This window comes from Macrobrachium nipponense, chromosome 34 (assembly GCF_015104395.2).
Source record: "Macrobrachium nipponense isolate FS-2020 chromosome 34, ASM1510439v2, whole genome shotgun sequence".
Lineage (NCBI taxonomy): Eukaryota > Metazoa > Arthropoda > Malacostraca > Decapoda > Palaemonidae > Macrobrachium > Macrobrachium nipponense.
Window position 1 is genome coordinate 46,989,547 of NC_061095.1, and position 18,930 is coordinate 47,008,476.

Sequence of the window (18,930 nt, forward strand, 5' to 3'; positions counted from 1 at the left end):
ACATCCTTTCAGAGCCTTTTGTCGCTGTTTCCGGCGACTGCCGGAATGGGAATTGGAAAAATGGGAAAAAGAAATCCCGAGGACACTTTGGCTTCGGAGCCAAGGTAGTGATTCCGCAAAGCTTCCCGAGCTCCTGCTGCGGGGTGGTTGCGCTGGAATGCTGTGATAGATAGTCCTTCGTTTAGGACTTAGGTTTCGTTCTGTTCTGTAAGAGTTTGTGGAATAATAATAATAATAATAATAATAATAATAATAATAGTGATGACAGGTAGTCCTTCGTATAGAACTTAGATTTTGTTCGGTAAGAGTTTGAGAAATAATAATAATAATAATAATAATGATAATAATAATAATGACAGGTAGTCCTTCGAATAGGACTTAGGTTTCGTTCTGTAAGAGTTTGCGGAATAATAATAATAATAATAATAATAATAATAATAATAATAATAATAATAATTCATCGCCTGGAATGCTGGTATTACTGCTTTTCGTGGCCGTCTGCATGTTTCGACCTCCTCGCTGGTCATCTTCAGGAACGAGTTCGTGGGGGAACTGGAGAAACGGGTAGAGTGTGGTCGGTATTTAGAGCGGTCCCACGAGAGGGTCTGAATTCTCATTTGCTGAGCAGGTCTCGTACGGATCTTTCTGTCTAGTTGCATTGGGTGTTTTTTTTTCTGTGCGACTCGGTAAAGACGTCACAAGTTTATATTTCTCTTCTGTGAACTGGTTCGAATCCACGAGCGGACGAAATTTATTATCAACTAAAAAAAATCCCCTTCGGTTAACAGAAGTATATGTAAATTTATTAATTCCGAGATAAAGCGAATTAGATATTAAAGGACATTTGTAGCTCAATGCATATATATGAATCACGGATATATATATATAATATATATATATATTATATATATATGATATATATATATATAGATATATATATATATATATATGTGTGTAGTGTGTGTGTGTGTGTGTGTGTGTGTGTGTGTTGTTTGGTGTGTGTGTGTGTGTGTATCAAACATGTAACTGGGTCACAAACATTAGCATGAGGCTTGCAGTCTCATCCCTTAAGATGAATAATTTTCACATTCATCCTGTCAGCTCGTAATTCAGTCTTTGATTCGAACCTTCATGCATGACTGCAATGTCTGGATTGCAGGTGACAATGAATTGACAGCTCATTGATCAGTGAATCTCTCTCTCTCTCTCTCTCTCTCTCTCTCTCTCTCTCTCTCTCTCTCTCTCCTCGGAATTCCCCCATAAAATCACAGGGACACCTGCATAAATTAATTACTGTCAGTGTATTAGATAAGCATCTGATGCTGCCAATACTGGGCTCCAGATGCTGATACCTAAATGGAAATGTTCTTGGTTAACTGGAGGATGACGTGTGTCTTGAATTAACCCCAGTGTGGCGAGTCGTCTTGATTAACCCACATTTTTGGATTTTTCTTTTTAATCTAAGGTAGGTTAAGTTAGGTTGGGTCTACATCAGGTTGGGTTTGGTTGGGTTAAGTCAGGTAGAGTTTATTTCAGGTTAACTTAGGCTGGGTTTATATCAGGTCAGATGAATTTGGGTTGGGTTTATCTCTGGCTAAAATAGGTTGGGTTTATTTATAGGGTTTATTTTAGTGGTGGGGTTATATCACGTTCAGTTCGGTTGGGTTTATATAAGCTTAAGTTAGGTTGGGTTCATATCAGGCTAGGATAGGTTGGGTTTATTGCTAGGGTAAGTTAGGTTGGGTTTATATCAGGCTAGGATAGGTTGGGTTTATTGCTAGGTTAAGTTAGGTTGGGTTTATATCAGGCTAGGATAGGTTGGGTTTATTGCTAGGGTAAGTTAGGTTGGGTTCATATCAGGCTAGGATAGGTTGGGTTTATTGCTAGGTTAAGTTGGGTTGGGTTTATATCAGGCTAGGATAGGTTGGGTTTATTGCTAGGGTAAGTTAGGTTGGGGTTATATCAGGCTAGGATAGGTTGGGATTATTGCTAGGGTAGGTTAGGTTGGGTTCATATCAGGCTAGGATAGGTTGGGTTTATTGCTTGGGTAAGTTAGGTTGGTGTTATATCAGGCTAGGATAGGTTGGGTTTATTGCTTGGGTAAGTTAGGTTGGTGTTATATCAGGCTAGGATAGGTTGGGTTTATTGCTATGGTAAGTTAGGTTGGGTTTATATCAGGCTAGGATAGGTTGGATTTATTTCTAGGTTAAGTTAGGTTGGGGTTATATCAGCTTCAGTTTGGTTGGGATCAGGTTCGGTTAAGTTCAATGACGATTGATTTTTCCTGAAACTGAAACAATAGTTGTTCGATCAAAGGAGACAAAATTGATTTTATTCCCACATATTCATTTACCCCTCTCTCTCTCTCTCTCTCTCTCTCTCTCTCTCTCTCTCTCTCTCTCTCTCTCTCTCTCTCTGCGTTTTAAGCTGGAGATTTAAAGGAAATGAACAGAAAAAAACATAAAACTGTTGTGCATAAGGCAAGAGTAACAGGCTTGACTGGACTCGTATTATATCCATTGTAAAACAGAAAACCTCAAACAGGATTTTTTTTTTTATGTTGCAAAGATGGAGAGGAAAAGGGGGACTCCAGAAGTCAAGATGATAAATTGCAGGGGCTGGAAGGAACAGAAAGTGGGTGCATGAAGATTTATGAAGAAGAGAGAGAGAGAAGAGAGAGAGAGAGAGCGATGAATATTTATTCAGCGGTTTCTGTGGACTGGGGTGAGAATAAGCTCGCATATGGAGGAAAGGGAGTTCGTGTATTTTTTTTTGGAAAAGTAATATATATATATATATATATATATATATATATATATATATATATATATATATATATATATATATAGTATATATATATATATATATATATATACACATATACATACACTACTATACACACACACACATATATAAACCTTTCGTCTCATCATATCTAATGGCTAGGTTGGTAACCACGCGCCAAAGCGTACAAGAAACGGCTCTTTGACCAATGCTGACAGTCTGCCCATTTTAGACCCCTAGGAAGCCTAATGCCCACAACGTACCCATACCCCCGTCCCACCCACATACCAAGCACTGAAAACACGACAACAAAGTGATGGATGCCATGACGACGGTGCCCTTTGAAATAAGGCACAGAGAGAGAGAGAGAGAGAGAGAGAGAGAAAAGACAATTCTCTAATGCAATATTGCAGACCTCCCATTTCCAAATCATTTTGGAGGTTAATGCAATGTAATGCAATTTAATTGGCAGCCGGTTTGTTTAGTGATTGCCGGCCGTAATGAAGTCGGCAGAGAGCGGCATTGTGAAGTCTAGCAATTAAGTCGCAAACTATATTACTCTCCTAAGTTGAAGAGTGGATGTAATACGTCGGTATTTTCGAGAGAGAGAGAGAGAAGAGAGAGAGAGAGAGAGAGAGAGAGAGAGAGAGAGAGAGAGAGAGAGAGAGAGAGGCTGAACCTCTTTACTTGCGTGTTTGTTTATTTTCATTTCGTTTCATTCTTTCAAGGTGTTTAATGGATGGGATTGTGCTTGAATAATAATAATAATAATAATAATAAAATAATAATAATAATAATAATAATATTAATGGTGGAGAGAACAGGGTTCTGGGAGCACTTCCATATATATATATACAAAACTATATATATATATATATTATATATATAGATATATATATATATATATATATATATATTAATATCAACACACAGTTACATCATTGAGGATTTATTCATTTTTGTGACATGTGATTGACATTGGTAATAATGATAATAATAATGATAAACTATATATAATATATATATAAATATATATATATATATATATATATATATATATATGTGTGTGTGTGTGTGTGTGTGTGTGTGTGTGTGTATATGAATTCGGTTTTTCTGATAATCCGTTGAAGGATAACAGAAATCATTCCCTCCCCTTGATAATTTTGGGGAGAGCAGAGATAATTCAGTTGGTATCTTGGAAAGAGAAGATATAATTTTTTTATAATCTGGGGGCATTAAAGGGATTTTTTATGATCTTTTGGGAAGAAGAAATCATATGTTTGATAACCTTAGGAAAAGAAAAGGAAATAATTATTTGAAAATTTTAGGAAAGAAGAGATAATTCACTTTGATAATGTTAGGAAAAAAGTAATACTTCTTTGATAATCCTAGGAAAAATGAGACAATTTATTCGATTATCTTAGGGAAAAAATAAAGCTTTGATATAATCCCAGGAAAGATGTGATAATTTTTTTATAATCTTTGGAAAAAGAGATAATTTTCTAATAAGTCTTTAACGAAATAAGAGATCATTTTACGAAAATTTCTGAAAAGAAGAACTAATTCTTTCATAATCTCTTGAAAGACAGATCTAATTTCCTGGATAATCTTTGGAAAGAAAAGATACTCTCTGGTAGTCTATGGGAAGGGAAAATATATAATATATATATATATATATATATATATATATATATATATATTATATATTATATATATATATTCTTTGGAACAAGCAGTTAACTCTGATAATTTGTCGTAAGAGAGGAAATTTCTTAAAAATATAAAAGTTTTAAGTCGTCATAAATAATCAGAGATCATTTCAACTGACAATCACTGTGTAGACACAGAGGAATAACCTCGAGGTAATCGTTGGAAAAGAGCTGAGAGATATTCGTATATTATTTCTTGATAATCATTAATCATTTCGATCAGAGCTCGTCTGGCGTTATGCTTTTGGCCCTGTGATGAATACGATGTGAATGGGTAATGTTCCAGTGTTCCGGAGGAACCTCGGAATATTATAATCAATCTTTTGTGAGGTCTCTCTCTCGCTCTCTTTAGTCTCGTCTCTCATGCCACTGTTGCGCTGAGGTAGGTTGAGCGCCTCAGTGGCGTGGTCGGTATGGTGTTGGCCTTCTACCTCGGTGGCCGCGAGTTCGATTCTCGGGCATTCCATTGAGGCGTCAGAGATTGTGTGTTTCTGGTGATAGAAGTTCACTCTCGACGTGGTTCGGAAGTCACGTAAAGCCGTAGGTCCCGTTGCTGAATAAGCACTGGTTCCATGCAACGTCAAAACACCATACAAACAAACAAGCGCTGAGGTAGTAGAGGTCCACTGGACTTCAATATCAAGACTCGTTTTCGATTACTCGGGGAGTAAGCCCTACACACCACTTTGTTTTATTTTTTTTTTTCTTGTTGTTGTTGTTGCGGGTTAGGAATTTAATATCAAGACTAATTTTTGCTTACTCGGGGAGTAAGTCTACAAACTACGTAGTTTGTTTCTTGTTGGGGGGGGGTGTTAGAAAGGTCCTATGGAGAGCCTAAAAGGTCTGTAAAAGGTGTTTCGCGTTGGGTTAAGAATACAGGAATTTTACGACAGGATATTTATGATTCGTTTATTAGAATGAATATTTAGAAAATAAATAATGTGGTTGTTGAACAGTACAAAAATGTATTTTTAATAAAACATGACGTATTTATTTTAATTTTCGTTGTTGAAACAACACGCTATTTGGCCGTAGATTTTAGCACGCGCCCCAAGTAGGATGGAAATCGGATCACGCTTTTTTCTCTTTTTTTCTAAAGTGTCTTATTGTTCCATGATAATGATTACTTTTTTTTTTCTTTTTATGTTTAAATAGATTTTAATTTATTCCTCATATTCTATGTTATGTTTGTTACTTCAAGTTTTCTTGTAATGGTTAATACTCTTACGTGTCAGTCTGCTTGATATATATATATATATATATATATATATATATATATATATATATATATATATATATATGATATATATATATATTAGTATATATACTAAATATATAATATATATATATATATATATATATATATATATATATATATATATATATACACACACACATCATATATATATATATATATATTATAATATATATATCATATATATATATATATATATATATATATATACACACATACACACATATATATAATTTATATATATATATATATATATAATATATATTATATATATATATATAAATATATATATATCTATATATAAATATACACACACACACACACACACACACACATATATATATATATATATATATATATATATATATATATATTTATATATATATATATATATATATATATATTATATATCCATATATAATATTTATATGTATGTATATGTGTCTGTTTGTGTATATACATATACATATTATTTATACACACGTACAACGGCATATGATATATATATATATATAGATATATAAGTATATATATAACACTATATATATATATATAATATAATATCATCATAATATTCTATATGGAGTTACATATGATAAAACATTTGTTAGCTTAGAATTGTACACTTATAAATCTGAAATATTAAATTTGATATTGTCCTTTTTCTACTTTCAGGTGAGTAGCGAATACCCTTCAAGTCAGTAGCAAGTTCGGGTGAATCATGTGAGTAGGAAGTAGGAATAATGAATAGGTTTTAATCCTGAATGATCTTAATGAACGAATATTCACAGGTAATTTCATTATTGTTTGAGATTTTGGTGAAATGTCGCCCAGGTGAAAATAGGAGAGTAACACCCCAACTTAGCAGACTTCTGTACTTATCATCCATCATATTTTATTATTTCTTCCTATTCCACCATTTTGGATCTGATACATTTTTATTTTTCTGTAACAGAAATCTATTGTGTGAGTTTGTCTGTGCTTCCGCACTTTTTTTCTATTGCAATTTTTCTGTGCGTCCTCAGATCTTAAAAACCACTGAAGCTAGAGGGCTACAAATTGGTATGTTGATCATCCACCTACCAACAATCAAACATACTAAATTGCAGCTCTCTAGCCTCAGTAGATTTTATTTTATTTAAGGGTTAAAGTTAGCCATAATCGTGCGTCTGGCAACAATATAGGAAGGCCACCACCGGCCGGTCGATTAAGTTTCATGGGCTGAGGCTCATACGGCATTCTACCGAGACCACCGAAAGATAGATCTATCTATTTTTGTTGGCCTTTGTTATACGATACACCGGCTGCACAGAAAACTTTATTGCTCCGAAGAAACTTCGGCACATATTTACTTGTTTAATATTTCTGCTAAATTGATTGTTAGGTGTAACGTACAGGTTAGTTTAGGCTAGGAACTACGTGGGATTGTTGTGTAATATAATCAAAAAAATATTCAAGCGCAGGCTATAGCATAGGCCTTATCGGACTGTGTTAATTACAGAAAGGCCAGACATCCAATATGAATTTGCTGTGTTACTTATCATCATGCATATTAAATTATTTACTTTTCAAGGCAGTTGAATCTAACTCGGAGTGATTGAAAAGATTCATCACCTTTTCCATTATTGAGGGAACGTTGTCAACCAGACAAATATATTCGACCTGTCTCGTACAGGTAGGATAAATGGCCTATGAACAGGAGTTGACGTACAGTTCTCGTATTTGTGCCTTATTAATTGGCCGTTTAGGAGTGTGCCCCATCTATCGACTGATTATTAAAGCAATTACGTCAGCTTACTGAAGAGAACACTTTGTACAGATACGAATAGAGTCGTACAAATCGACACTCGACACGTAACCAATCCCTGCAATAAATTCAACGTCCTTGCCTATGGAGACGGAAATTATCCGCTCATTTTTTTGTTCATACATTCTCATACATTCAGCCTTTTTATCACCGTCATCGATGACCCAAATTTAAAACGGAATTTACGACCGTAGTGATTCGGCAGATAATGGTATTCATGAGAGGATCAGAATCACATAAAGTAGGGATAGTGTTTACCTCCCGTGACGGATTGGTGTGGTGTGTGTGTTTGTGCCCGCGTCCCGTTGCAAATTGGAACATCATGCTGTGCTAATTGTGTGCTTCTTTGTTTTTTTTGGGGGGGGGGGCGGTTGGGGTGTGGGCAGAGGGTAGGGGGGTTATGTCAAGAGTAGCTTATAATGGCAAATGCTTACATAAACACAATACGGTAATGAATTTGTGCTTTGCAGTCAGTGCCATTTTAAGATTAGTGCCTTACTGGGCTGTGTCGAAAACTATCAGATCGCAGCAAAAATTGGTTTGTCATAATTAAAAGAGAGAGAGAGAGAGAGAGAGAGAGAGAGAGAGAGAGAGAGAGAGAGAGAGAGAGTCTCCGGACATTTCCCGAAGATGGCAAATTAAATCAATCGCAACACAAAGACCAAGAGAGGCCTTCTCCATTTCATCCAGCGAGATATTGCAAGATGATCCCGGACGAAAGGATCAAGGAGATAATCCCCCCCTCCCCCCCTCCCCTTCCCATTCATCTTAACCCCCCCCCTCCCTCATCCACCTCCTCACTGCACTCTCCCTCCCCCCTCCACACCCCTCTCCCCAATCGGGTCACAAAATCCAGGAGAAACAATGAAAAATTCATCGAGTCTCCAGTCTGGAAAACATGGATGCTGTACCTCTCAAAACTTGGTCCTAATCTCCTCAGTCTCATCTTAAGAGAGAAATTCTCTGCAGGGATTAAGAAGAGAGAGACGAGGGAGGAGGAGGAGGAGGAGGAGGAGGAGGAGGAGGAGGAGGAGGAGGAGGGTGGAAGTGGTTAGATGGGGGTGGGTGGGGGTAGGAATGGATAGAGGATGGGGAGGGGAAGGATATAGCAGGGCATATAGGGAAGAGGGAAGGTGGGGGTAGTTCGGAAGAGAGAAGCGAAAAATCGGAGAATGGAAAAGTGAGGAAGAAGAAAGAAAGAAAAAAAAAGGTAAATTTAATTAAGCGTCTTACTCTGAGGTATCAGTTTCTTTTCCTTCTTCTTCTTCCTCTTCTTCTTCTTCTTCTTCTTCTTCTTCTTCTTCTTCTTCTGGTGTTGTCGGGTCGAGTTCCTTCCGAGTCTCTCTTGTGACGGCCGTTGTTTTTCATTGTTCGAGATGGAAGGTGTTTTTTTTTCTAAAGCGATGAAAAATGCATAAGTGTGTCTGTGTGTTCTCGAAAGCTGTTCTATACTCTTCAACAACAACAACAACAACATGAAGAAACTACGAAGAGAGTTGTTGTTGTCACTGATGTTTATTGCTGTTTATATGATTACGTTTGTTTGTTTGTTCGATGAGTTATCTTACACTGTTTGTGTTGCTCATTCTTATTATTTAAATAATTACACATTTATTTATTTATTTATTTATTTATTTATTTATTTATTTATTTATTTATTTATTTATTTATTTATAAAGACCGTATAAGAGTTATGAATAGCAGTGTTAGTAATATTAAATATGAATGAATAATCCACAGATAAAATTAAAATAAAATTACCACTAAATAGTCTCCACTATTCTAAGGTTCTCACTACGAAAAAAACCTATACAAATAAAAAGAAATATAATAAGGCATAACAACACTACAATTATACAATATAAGGATCCTTACGACAAAAAAAAACAACTTTATAATAGTCTTTAGAAAATTAATAAAAATATGTCAATATGCTTCAAGGATTCTTAGTACCAAAATACCCTCAGGGGGTAGTGCCATCAGTGCCCCTCGCAGAGTGCACTGTGGGCATTGCTAAAGGTTCATTGCCCATAGCTGCAGCCCCTTTCATTCATTTCACTGTACCTTTTCATTCATTTCACTGTACCTCCGTCCATATTCTCTTTCTCTCATAGTGCAACTGCTAAAGGTTTTCCTCCTGTTACACCCTTCAAACCTCCTTCTCTCTTAATTTCTCTTGCAGTGCTGACACCCTCATAGGTCCCAGCGCTTGGCCTCTAGCCTAAATCTTATATTCTTATCCTACTGAAATAATAAAAAAATAAGCTAAAAATGCGCCGAAGTTTCTTCGGCACAATCGAGTTTTCTGTACAGCCGCTACGGGGTATAATCAAGGCCACCAAAAATAGATCTATCTTACTCTGGTCTCGGTAGAATGCTGTATGAACCGCGGTCCCAGAAACTTAAAAACGGCCCGGTGGTGTCCTGTCCTATATCATTGCGAGAAGCAAGATTATGACTAACTTTAACCTTGAATAGAATAGAAACTACTGAGGCTAGAGGGTTGCAATTTGGTAGGTTTGAGGATTGGAGGGTGGATGATCAACATGCCAATTTGCAGCAATCTAGCCTCAGTAGTTTTTAAGATGTAGAGGGCGGCAGAAAAAAGTGCCGGCAGGAAAAAAAAAAAGCACGGACGGACAAACAAAGCCGGCACAAACAACAGTTTGCTTTTACAGCAAACTAGAAAAAAAAATAGAAAAAAAACGATATAAAAGTGATACAAATATAATAACATGCTGTCACTGAAGACACATTACGTCATTGCATCGTGTGTGGCATGTTCCTCTTTGCGCAACATTGCGAAGCAGTGACAGCTACCCTTTACCTGCGTGTTGCAATTAAACCCCTGTCCACTTCCGGGTCATTACCTGTCTAATACCTGGGGTTTACAGGTGTACAAGTTTACAGGTGTGTTTGCCCTGAGTGATGGGTCAAGGGACGCTTCGTAGCCTTTGTTTTTGTTTTTGCTTTTGTGTTTTATCATTCTTCTTCGGTTGGATTATTATTATTATTATTATTATTATTATTATTATTATTATTATTATTATTAATTATTATTATTGTGATACCCCATTGGTTTATCGTTTGTACTAGTATATTTATTATTACTATTAATTATTATTATTATTATTATTATTATTATTATTATTTATTATTACTATTATTATTTATTATGATAATTGGCTTTTATATTTCTAGTTATAATATTATTATTATCATTATTACTATTATTACTGCCCTATCTGGTCGTTTTTCCAATTATTATTATTATTATTATTGTTATTATTATTATTTATTATTATTATTATTGTCTTCGTTTGAATAAAAATGCCACAACTACTACATTATTTCCATTTTCCTTACAATATATTATTATTATCATTATTATTATTATTATTATTATTATTATTATTATATTATATTATTATATATTACCATCATCATCATCATACCTCGGCAACGCACCTCGATAAAAGCACCGTTTTCTTTCTTTTCGCCAAGTAGTAGAAAGCGATAGAAAGGCGATATTATCTATTCAGTTCGGGATTTTTTCTTATATTTTCTTTTTTTTTTTGTTTTTTTTTTCTTTTTTTTTTTCCTAAATGCAGTGCTCACACACCAGGAGGGGGGCCGGTCGGTGGAGGTGGGACCACTTTCCCAAATTGCTTTGGTTCCTTCGGATGCGACCACCGACGCTGCTGTCCCCGACGACTGATCAGAAATTTCTGATTTAGAAATATATATATGTATATATATATATATATATATATATATATATATATATATATATATATATATATATATATATATACGTTTGTGTGTGTATAGAAAAACCAAACGTTCATACACCCTCACATGTAAACGGATTCAGGCTCGCAAAGATGCAGAAAGCTTATAAAAAAAAAAAAAAAACAAGTTATCTCGGCCACCCTTAATTTCAGCTTAGGGAGTTGTTATTTTGTTTTGTTTTCTATTTTATTTTATTATTATTATTTTTTTTTTAATTAAGATGGCTGCCTTCCTAGTCAATAGGGCGACCACATTTAAATCTCTGTGATATCTGGTTTTTTCCTGGGGGGAGTCTGTTGGCTTTAATAATAATTATAATAATTATTAATAATGATAATAATAATAATAATAATAATAATAATAATAATAATAAAAATTATTATTATTATTATTATTATTATTATTATTATTATTATTATTATTATTATTATTATTATTATTATTATTATTATTATTATTACTACTACTCCGTTTTTCATAGCCCAGTGGTTGTCACTTTCCTGAATAGTGGAGTTGTTTACACACACACACACACTCATATATATATATATATATATATATATATATATATATATATATATATTGATCTATAATGTATGTATGTATGTATACTTATGAGTGATTGAGGAATTGTCGGAATAATTAAAAAAACTGAAACCTTTTAAGGAAGAGAGAGAGAGAGAGAGAGACAGAGAGAGAGAGACATGAACAGTAACTTAAGTAAGATTATCTGAATTTCTTGCTGTTTATGTATGTGTCTTATACTGATACACTGATTGTATACATTTAACTCAGTGTATTAACAATCATTCTGATTATGATAATAATCATTAGTATTATTGTCAATAACATTATTATTATTATATAATATAATGCGTGTAGTTCATCTGAATTGTAAATACAACTTTAACCTTCATTATTATAACTGAAGTTATGATATGTTAGAAAATATTAGTCTTAAGTCCATGAAAGTGAAAAAAAATATTATGGACAATTTAAAACCGTTCAAGAAAACATGTAGTTATAACTCTAAAGAAGTGTTTCTCAAAATTATTGGCCCCATGCACCCTTACCCGTATGTGAGAATGTCAACCACCCGGCCCTTTTCCAAAACTGCCTGCCCTCTCTAAAGCTCCATTCCAAATACAACAAAATTTCAGCATAAAGACACAAGCTAGCGTAGAGAAAGCCCAGCGTGACCTCTCAGTAGTGCGGACCAATGCACGCTTGAGTTGTGTGTGGTCTTAGACCCAGTTTGAGCCTGCCAATCTGTGGTCACAATTTCCCCTTTCCCCCTGAGACTCTGAAATCTCCCCTAGCGGGAAATCCCCGCCCCCCCTCCCCCAGCACCTTGGTTGAGAGCCACTGCTCTAACAAAGGGTCAACAGTTTTCAAAGCCATATAGATATATATAGTATATAATATATATATATATATATATATATATATATAATATATATATATATATATATAGTATGTAGTATGTATATCAAAAGCAGGGCTAGGCGACAGCCAGCAAGAAACATCCGACGTTTTGCAATAAAGTTCTTTACATCATCAGGGATCTGGGTCACCAACAGAGACTTACTGCCACACCATACATATGTATTTGTGATAGTATATACTCTTGTAAGACATCATATATCCGTATTTTACCAATGATCAGGAGCACAGAAGGAAGTGCTCGACATATATGGTTGCAACGTTAAAATAGTGTTTTATGGCCTTTATCTTCATATTATTATCTGTTTGTATTACAGTAAAAAAGACATTCATATATATATAATATAGATATATATATATATATGTATATAGATGTATATATATATATATATATATATATTATATATATACTATATCTATCCTATCTATCTATATATATATATATATATATATAATATATATATATATAATATATATATATATATATATATATCTATATATATATATTCCTTTGGGTTTTGTTTATCATGTATAGTAAGTCCCTCACTCTTTGCCAGGGAAATCAACTTGCACGTGATGTTTATTTTACCATTATAAAGGAGAAAGGAGAAGAGATCCTGCGTACCCTTTACTCACCCCCCCCCCTCCAGTCCCTTCATTTATCCTATTTATTCCTATTCCCACCAATCTGTAGTCAGAGCTCGCTAAAAGAATCCTTCTAGGCCCGGAACCAAGAGCAGTAGCCCAACTTGGCATAGACCGGAGAGCCTCCTGCAATAAGCTATTATTGTCGATATTTATATTTTTGCAACTGTCCTTCTCCCCCCCTCCCCTCCCCTCCCCTCCCCCGCCACCCTACCCCCCTCCTTGGGACCCCAACAAGACGTTATTCGAGCCAAGTTCCCCCCCCCCCTCCCCCTGCCAAGAAGACAGCTGGAGGGGGTGGGTGGGAGGTTGGAGAAGATGGGTAGCAGGGGAGAGTGGGGGGAGGTTGAGGACGTTGGTAGGAGATATAGAAAGGATGGAGAGAGAGAGAGAGATATAGAAAGGATGGAGAGAGAGAGAGAGAAGCGTAGATGAATGAAGGTTCAAGTGTAAGGTCAGAAGGTTTCGGAAGGTGAATAGATGAAGATTGAATGGTAATAGTGGAGGGTTGAAAACGAGGTCAGGAAGATTTAGAAGCTGACTGGGAAAGGTTGAAGCAGATTGTGGAAGACGGAGGTTCAGTGTTGCAGATTGAGGTTGAAGTGGGATGTGTAGAGATTGAGGGGGATTTTCAAATGAAAAAAAGTCAGCTCGAGGGTGAGGTTGAAGGGTCAGGTTAATGTGGAGTAGTTGAGGTTGAGGTTTAATGGGGAGGTTGAAACTTCCTGGACGTTGAGGTTTAATGGGGAAGTTGAGACTTGTTGCAGGTTGAGGTTTAATGGGGAGGCTGAAACTTCCTGGGACGTTGAGGTTTAATGGGGAAGTTGAGACTTGTTGCAGGTTGAGGTTTAATGGGGAAGTTGAAGTTTCCTGGAGACTAAGGTGTAATGGGGAAGTTGAAATTTGTTAGAGGTTGAGGTTTAATGGGGAAGTTGAGACTTGTTGGAGGTTGAGGTTTAATGATAAAGTTGAAACTTGAATTATGAGGCTGAAGGCAGAGTTTGAAGACCAATAGATTGAGGTTGAATCATGGTGGAAGATAGAGGTTATTCAACCTCGCGGTAGGGAGCGCCGACAGACGGGGGTCCCAGGGATTGAAGAACGGGGTTGCATGGGGGCTTAGGGGGGTAGGGGTTGTGTTGTGGATAGGGGAGGGGGGAGGCATTCAATATCCTCGGGTCATAAATATTCATAATGGAGCTGATATTACTGAGGTATTGTGGGAGACGGAACTAGGTGCGCAGGAAGAACGAAAAGAAGAAGAAGAAGAATAATAATTCAGGAAAACTAAAAGAACGCAAAAATGGTACGATGAATAAAGCTTAAGAAATCAAATAGAATGTAAATAAGTCCGTTGGAATAGTCTACAGAGTTTTAATTTCGCGGTAGATTTATTTTTTAATTCGCGGAAAATGGCCTAACTCTAGAATTAATATTCCTCATTGCTGTTGGATACATTCGCGGATTTTTATGAAACGGGAAATCGGCGAAAATAAAATCCCAGTGAAATAAAGGTCCTATGTAGAAATGAAAGCAGGAGATTACCTCAGGGATTAATGTTTGTAGTCTTTCCCATAGAATTGGTTTCAAGTTCAAAATACTACGTTTTATTTCCTGGTTCTCGGATCTTAGAGATATTTAGGTTCGTGATGATGGTTCCCAATCAGACCCTGACTTATTTTTCAAGGTCACATGTCAGTTTAAAAGCCACAGTTGTCAAAAAAAAAAAAAAAAAAAAAAAAATCTCTCTCTCTAAGACTCAGAATCTCATAGTTTGAGATTTCTGGACATCATAATATTGAAACAGAAATTTTTTTTATTTGTTTATTCTTACAGAAACACATTCATCTTTCTATTACTTGTTATAATAATAATAATAATAATAATGATAATAATAATAATAATAATAATAATAATAATAATAATAATAATAATAATAATAATAATAATAATAATAATAATATTTAGTTTTTTTCTATCACAGTCATCCTATTCGAACTTGGTGGTATTTATAGTGTGGGGTTCTGGTTGCATCCTGCCTCCTTAGGGAGTCCCATCACTTTTCTTACTATGTGCGCCGTTTCTGAATCACACTCTTCTGCATGAGTCCTGAAGGTACTTCTGCCTCTAGTTTTTCTAGAAATTACTTTTCAGGGATCTTGGGATCGTGCCCAGTGCTCCTATGATTATGGGTCACAATTTCCACTGGCATATCCCATATCCTTATTTCTATTTTCAGATCTTGAACTCTGGTGTCCCATGGTATTGCGACATCAATGAGTGATACTTTCTTCTTGTCAGATCTTGAACTCTGGGTGTCCCATGGTAAAATTGGGGGGGGGGGGGCGACATCAGTGAGTGATACTTTCTTCTTGACTTTGTCAATCAACATCACGTCGCTGGTCTATCTGCACGTATCACCCTATCTGTTCTGATACCCATAGTCCCAGAGGATGTTTTGCCTGATCGTTTTCTATCACTCCCTCAGGTTGGTGCTCGTACCACTTATTACTGCAAGGTAGCTGATGTTATTATTATTCAAAGAAAACTCATAATCACATGAGTCACTACAATGGAAAAGTACAAATAACAACAATAATATGTTCTGTTTGATCTTGTTCTTTTAAAATTTACAAAAGACAAGATCTGGCATTGTACTTTTAACCATGTTAAGATCAACCAGACTATTATTGTGGATTTACTTTTCCGTTATTATTATTATTATTATTATTATTATTATTATTATTATTATTATTATTATTATTGGTGTTGTTGTTGTTAAATATCCACAATTATATATTAAAAATATATTTCTATGTAAAAATATAGAACAAAGACTTCGAACACCTGAACGGTGTTCCTCATCCAGTGTAACGTTAAAATGTAATGAAGAGGATAGTTTCCTCCCGAAAAGCATCTAAAAAGGTGGACGTGGCGAGAAAATAACAGCCCATCATCGAAGTGCTGGTCCGTGTGTTAGGAGACTATCCTCTTCATTACATTTTAACGTTACACTGATGAGGAACACCGTTCAGGTGTTCGAAAGTCTTTGTTCTTTATTTTTACATAGAAATATATTTTTAATATATAATTGTGGATATTTTTTTACAATTTGTTTTCGCGAAACTGAATTTATTATTATTAATATTATTATTGTTATTATTATTATTATTATTTTTATTATTATTATTATTATTATTATTATTATTATTATTATTATTATTATTATTATTTCTGCTGTTATAATGAATATTATATTATTAATATTATTAGGATGTCTGCTTCTATAATGATTATAATCCATACCCCTAAAAAAAAGCAGTTTCACATATCAAAAGTTGCAAATAATGGGAAGCTTATTTTTATTACCCTCTAAGACATGCCATCATTGCCTTCGCAAGCATGCATCCAGAAAATGGAATGTCCTCGAGGAATGAGCATTTCCTGGGAAACCTGGATCCTGGAACTGGAATAGTGAATTTGTGAAGAAAGAATGTCAGTGTGAGGAATGTAATCTTTGACAGACAGGAGATTGTTGGAGTGTTGAAACTGTCAAGAAAAATTAAGCATGAACTTGGGAACTTCTCGTCTGGCTGGCGTTGGATGTGGGTAATGGCTGAGAGAGAGAGAGAGAGAGAGAGAGAGAGAGAGAGAGAGAGAGAGAGAGAGAAACTAGATTGTGATTTTATTTTCAGAGAGAGAGAGAGAGAGAGAGAGAGACTAGATTGTGATTTATTTTCAGAGAGAGAGAGAGTGAGTCTCTCTTTTAAAGGCAACAGAGGCATACTTTATTTTAGGTAAACAATCTCTCTTTCTCTCTCTCTGCTGCCGCGCCCAGAGGCGATTATTCAAACACTGTATAAAAAGTACATTATGCTGATTCCCTCTGAACGCATCGTCCATCTTTGTCTTCTTCTCCGGTTACTGGAAGAGAAGTAGAGAGGAAGTCAATAAACAAAAAAATAAAGAAACTGATAAAACATATGAAAGAGGAGTCAGGTAAATAGAGAAGAGGTGAATAGTGTAGAGGATGAAGGCTGATAAAGAAAAGAATAGAAGAGAATTAGTCAATAGAAGAAATGTCTGTTTACTCGAATATAAGTTTTAGATTAAGGAAAATGTGATTTTGAAGATAATAGAAAAATTGGGAAATATTACTAAAATGAGGAAAAGGTGCTTTAGAAAATAGAAAAATGGGGGGAAGTATAAAGTGAGGATGTTCTAATATGAAGTAAAATATTTTGCATTTTCATTAAGATAAGTAAGAAAAGAATTACATACAGTAAATTTATTTTAAATTAAGTCAAATATTATTTTGAATGAAGTCATATCATTTTTTGAATGAAGTCAAATAAACACAGAGGGAAACAAAACGATAGAAAATCAGATATTATTACTGGAATGAAAGTGAGGAAAAGGAAGAGAGTAAAGTTCCAAAATTGAAAGAATATCCAGATAACTGAATGGAAACTTGGAATATAAAAGCAAAAGAGATTGTGGAAGAGAAAGTGATAGACGTCAGTAACGGACGATAAGGCCCGGAGAAAGCGAATAAATCCGGAAATAAAAGAAAATATGTGCTTTTATGGTTTCGACAAAAATAAATTGCTTGAAAGAAAAATAGGTTGTTTACCAAATCCAATAAATTGTAACTGACGTAGACAGAATCACAGAGTAATTTGGAATAGCTGACAAAAAACTACTGACAAAAAACAAAAAGAAATTGATAAACGAAAAACGAAATGGTCAAGAAAAGTAAAAGTATTCCATATATATATATATATATATATATATATATATATATATATATATATATATATATATATATATATATATATACATACATACATACATACATACATACATACATACATACATACGATTCAGAAATGCCTCGAAATATTCCGTTAAGGATAAAAAAGTTCAATGAAAAAAATAAGAAAAACAATCTTAGGTTATTAAAACAGCAATGTAATGCAAACACACACACACACACACACATCACATCACATCACTTCACAATATAACTCGAGAAACGAAAAAGAAAAGTAGTTTTGAAAATTGATACTAAAAAATGCTCCTTAGGCCAAATTGTCAAAAAAAAAAAAATAAAATAAAAATTAAATAAAGAAAAGAAAAAAAACCTGAAGAAATGTTGGAATCTCCTCTTAACAAGTGGAGGCAAGAAATTAATATACTTGTTTGCATATTCCGAGTTTTTTTTTTCTTAATATAATATTTTTGTTTTTTTTTTCGTTTTCTCGGCAACGTCTATTTAATTAATCTCCTTACTAAGATCCGCCAAGGCCTTTAACATATTCAGGGCAGCTTGCCGGCCCCCACCTTCCCCCCGCCCCCCACCCCCCGCCCCCCCCCACCCTAAATCTCTTTTTCTGGGGTTGGGGACTTTTTCTAGTTTTTTTTTACTGTAGTGGGTGGGTGGGGTAGGGTAGACGGGGGTGTCTTTGATTTAACTTCCTTTGTCCTTAGTTTTT